The sequence below is a fragment of the Oratosquilla oratoria genome, chromosome 18 (genome assembly GCF_046742065.1).
Source record: "Oratosquilla oratoria isolate Oo_2021 chromosome 18, ASM4674206v1, whole genome shotgun sequence".
Taxonomy (NCBI): domain Eukaryota; kingdom Metazoa; phylum Arthropoda; class Malacostraca; order Stomatopoda; family Squillidae; genus Oratosquilla; species Oratosquilla oratoria.
This window is the reverse complement of record NC_134794.1, coordinates 37898730-37903729: the sequence shown is the minus strand read 5'-3', so window position 1 is coordinate 37903729 and position 5000 is coordinate 37898730.

The window sequence follows — 5000 nt, the reverse complement described above, 5'->3', positions numbered from 1 at the left end:
TAAATACCTAAGATGCTGTAATGATTATAATTTATGTTATATTATTTGTTTTTGTTTTGTTATCATTTGTCTGTCTGATTTTCATTTATCATTAGTTATATGTCAATTTATTATTTACTATTTACCTGTTTGTTTATTATTTTAACTATACCTATGCATTCATTTAATTATTCTATTTGTTATTTACATTATTATAGTTTTTATTTATTATTTTATTATTAATATGATTTTTTTTTTTTTTTGCATCCGACCTAGATATGGATCAAAAGGTCTCCTGTCGGCATGCTCCGCCTTTGTAATCCTTTGTAAATCACCGAACTTAGGCAGTACAAAGATATTGCTTATGAATGATTACAGAATCACAGGAAGAGCTGAACATAAAAAAAGTGTCTACAGAAAAAGATATAAGATCCGAAACGATCTGACGACCTTCAGTTCATGACGACTTACATGAAAGACAATATGGGAGACGTAAGAATATATAGCGAGCAAAAGGAGGAAGACCACTGAATATTGTGGGATACTCCAGGGCTTACAGGGATCGAAGAGGACTAGCAAAGTTTAGCAACGAAAGAGACTGTGGTGAGTTGCAAGCTCAAAGAAACTAGCTGGGAAAAACTATAAAGCTAGAATAGACTCTAGGAAACCCGAGGACAAAGTTAAACATCAGTAGCTATGGAATCACTTCCAAAGTTGAATTAAATCATCTAAAGTGACCTAAATTGAAATAGTGTACGCAGGTAGCTTCATCTTAACCTTAACTTTTCTTTATTGTGGTATTCCCTGAGCTAAGTAGAAGCGTTTGACGTTTAACCAGAACAAACTGTGTCAAAGGCATCATCGTGGCGAACGGGTTAAGAAGATCTCAAAGATGTATAAGAAGCTGTTAGACCTTAAGATGCTTTGGAAGACCCTAAGCCGCCAGGAACTCTGCAATAACTCGAAAACCTAAAGACTCTGAGAGGCTCTGGGAGACTCTCCGAGACCGACCTAGGATGTAAAGAGGGATGGCAAGGAGTAAATTATGGAAGACCGTGATAGACAGTGAAAGGAAATTCGTGAGATAGCAACAGAGGGTAAGAGAGTGAGAGAGAGAGATGAGGAAAAACGGAAGACGAAAGTTAAAGAAGTAAAAGGTCAGATAGATAACGGACAGATAGACAGATAGATAAATAGAGAAGAAAAGATAAGTAGACAAATAAAGATAGAAAGGCAGGAGAGAGAGAGAGAGAGAGAGAGAGAGAGAGAGAGAGAGAGAGAGAGAGAGAGAGAGAGAGAGAGAGAGAGAGAGAGAGAGAGAGAGAGAGAGAGAGAGAGAGAGAGAGAGAGAGAGAGAGAGAGAGAGAGAGAGAGAGAGAGAGAGAGAGAGAGAGAGAGAGAGAGAGAGAGGGAGAGAGAGAGAGAGAGAGAGGAGAGAGAGAGAGAGAGAGAGAGAGAGAGAGAGAGAGAGAGAGAGAGAGAGAGAGAGAGAGAGAGAGAGAGAGAGAGAGAGAGAGAGAGAGAGAGAGAGAGAGAGAGAGAGAGAGAGAGAGAGAGAGAGAGAGAGAGAGAGAGAGAGAGAGAGAGAGAGAGAGAGAGAGAGAGAGAGAGAGAGAGAGAGAGAGAGAGAGAGAGAGAGAGAGAGAGAGAGAGAGAGAGAGAGAGAGAGAGAGAGAGAGAGAGAGAGAGAGAGAGAGAGAGAGAGAGAGAGAGAGAGATAAAAGAGAGAGAGAGAGAGAGAGAGAGAGAGAGAGAGAGAGAGAGAGAGAGAGAGAGAGAGAGAGAGAGAGAGAGAGAGAGAGAGAAAAGAATGAGAGTGAGAGAGAAAAAGACGGATAGAGAGAGAAGGGGACGGACAACTGCCATCGCGGGCGGCTACGTTTTACTATGTGGACAATTAAATGGGGGAGGAAGGGATAAGAGGGAGTGGAATGGGAGGGGAAATAGGGAGGGGGTGGGGTAGGGGGAGAGGAAGGGGGAACGGGAGGGGAGGGGAGGGGAGAGAGAGGAGAGAAGGACCGTGCAATCGATACCTCTATACGGTTGTGCGCCGGTTAATAAGGCGGATGAGCGCGTGACGCAAAAGAAGTTCAGATGTTGGACTGAAGGTTGCGGCGATGGGTAGAGGAGGTCGGGAGGAGGACGGGAGGAGGACGGGAAGAAGGGAAAGGGGAAGGAAAGTGGGAAGGATGGAAGGTAAGAAAGTGAAATTGGAGATTGAAGGAGAAGGATACGAATAAAGTCAACTGAGGTGAGATCTTAAGGAGGGTGGGATTGTTAGGGAGAGAAAATGTGGAGAAATATAAGAGATTGAGAGTTGGAAAACAGAGAAAAGGGACTAAAGAAAGAGGATATGAAAGGGAATGAAGGAACAGGGAAGGAGATGATAGAAAAATAAGAAAGGGAATAAATTTTAAGATATAAAGGAGGAACAATAAAATCACATTGTGCAGGGGAAAAGTGTGTGACGGTAAGGAGAAAGAGAAGAAAGGAACGGAGAGGAGAAACAGGAGAAAGAGAGGGCACAAAACGATGAAGACGGAATAGTAAAATTTGTTGTTTGTTTAATGGGTGCCTACTGGTTTAGGAGGGGAGAGAAGAAGGGAGGAGATAATGGAAGAGCAAGGAGAGGGGTGGAAAGTGGTAGAGAGAGGGAGAGAAGAAGAGAGGGGGACCAAAACTAGAAGAAAGTGAGGGAGAAGGATGTGAGAAAGATAAGGCCTTTGGAGTTTGATGCAGTCATCTGGGGGGTAAGGGAGGAGGGGGTGCTATGTGGGGGTGTTCTTCTTCAGACGAATAACATTATATGGCGATATCTATAAGATGGCACTCGTGAACGCTTTGGTACAGATCACCTTAAGCACTTAGAGAATGACGTGTTCTTCTTCTTCGACTGAATAAACTTGACTGGCACTCAGCAGGAATGAGTAATGAGAGGGTTAAGATCAGGTCGCCTGCCTCTTAGTGATCAACATTGAAGAGGAGGGGGAGATTTTTCTTCGCACTTTCATAATGCCTCTCCATCGTCTACCATCTTTCCTTCGTTCTCTATGTTCAACGCGAGCCAGTTATCGAATGCCTTGTATCGATTCCAGTGCATTCCCCCTCGCTCCTGATCTCCCTCCAGATCTCCCGGAATATGACAAACGAGACCATCAACCACTACACGAAATCCCTCCCTGGAATGTCTCCAAGTGGCCGAAGACTGCGGTCGTTCTCCACATTTTTTTTTCCTTGGTCTCTTTAGCAGAGAAGTACAATCGCTTCCTAACAAATTTTTGTAGAAAAAAAAGGGCTTCCTTCTGGTGCCTCTGGTTCATTCTTCGATTTTTTGTTTTTTCATAAAAATAGGTCTTACCATTTCTTTCAAAAATATTTCCCCCTTCCCAATATATCTCTCAGAAAGAAAGGTGTCCTTGTTCTGAGTTAAGTTTCAAAAAGAGAAAGACTCCTCTATTATCTCATGCAAAACAAGTAATTTCTTTCCTGTCGATATACTTTTCAGAAAAAGGTCTCATCCTGGGCTACCTTTCCCCCCCCAAAAAAAAAAATCCTGGTGTCTTAAAGAAAAATTGGTTGTTATATCACTCCCTATCCACTGAGAATGAAAGTGAAGAGTGATCTCAAAAGGACGGAGAGGAAAGCTACGAGGAGTTTCGTCAGAGGAAAGGTGGCTTTAGGGAAAGGACTTTTAGGAAGTTAAGGGAAAATGTGTGAGAGAAAAATAGGAAGCTACAAGGTGTGGCTGTGCGGTGAAATTTAGGGAAGAGGGGAGAGGTATGTAGGGGGAAAGTGAAAGGAAATAGAACATTACGAAAAAAAAAGTTTGAAACGCTTATGGGAAAAAATTAGGAAACAAAAGTATGGAAAAAAGAAAAGTAGTAGAAAGTAGAATACTGTAAAACAAATATATAGCTTTAAAGAAAAAAAAAATCAATGGGGTACGGGGAGAGTGATCTAAAGGAAAGACTTTTATGAAGAACGGGAGACGAGATCTGTTTGTGTTATGCAAAGCACTGCAAGTATAGATTGGAATGGGTAACGAAGGAAGACCTAGACCGATTGCCATGTTCGACTTTGGAGTTTCCTCTTACTTCTGCTCTGAGATTTTGCTTGCTTGAGGGAAACCCTTCCTTATAGTCAAAGAGCTGGATAGCGTCGCCACACAAATAGTATTTTTCTTATTGGTTACTATCAAACAATTTCATCCAGATAAACTACTTAAAGTGTTGAACACTATCCTGATCTATCTCGTGGCGTCTCACTAATTTATGTAATTGCGGCCAGCACCAGACAATTTCATTCAGCTAAAAGAAACTTCCATTCTTCCATGTTCATCTCTTCGTTAGTGATGAAATACCATAGGTAAGAATAGTTTAGCGGTAGCCAGATGAAAGACGAAGGTATCATACGATAATGAAGGGATTCATCAGGATCGGTTACAAATCTCTTCTCCACCGTTGAGGTCCAACTGAGATAAAATTCTAAGAATCTCATTGAAAGTAGAAGATCGAACCGCCAATTACTTAGAATGATTTGATTCGTAATTTCTAAGTTCCAGCTGAGAGATCAGAAACGATATTGATGTAAAATGAGATGAACTCAAGGGTATTGTTTAATCTCTAGCACAAGGGTTCTCAGCCTTACTTGGCCCATTCACCCCTTTCACCATTTGTCTGAATGTCATTCCCCCCTCCTTTCCAAGATTATCTGTTTCAAAAAGTGCATTCTAGATAATATGCAAATATTACTAAAAACCCTTTTATTTTTTTTTCCAAATTAGTGTATATTTTTCCCATATTAGTATAATTCCAGCCCAGGTGACAGGCCAGATAGGCCAAAACCTATAATTGCTTTCCTCACCCCGTAAGCTGACTGTGGTCACAATTCACCCCCAGAAAACCCAAAATTCCCCCCTGGGGGTGAATTTCACCCCTAATGAGAACCCCTGCTTTAGCAGAAATGACCTACAATATATTTTTTTTTCTTTGACAATTCCTTAGTTCCTTTGCCCGAATACG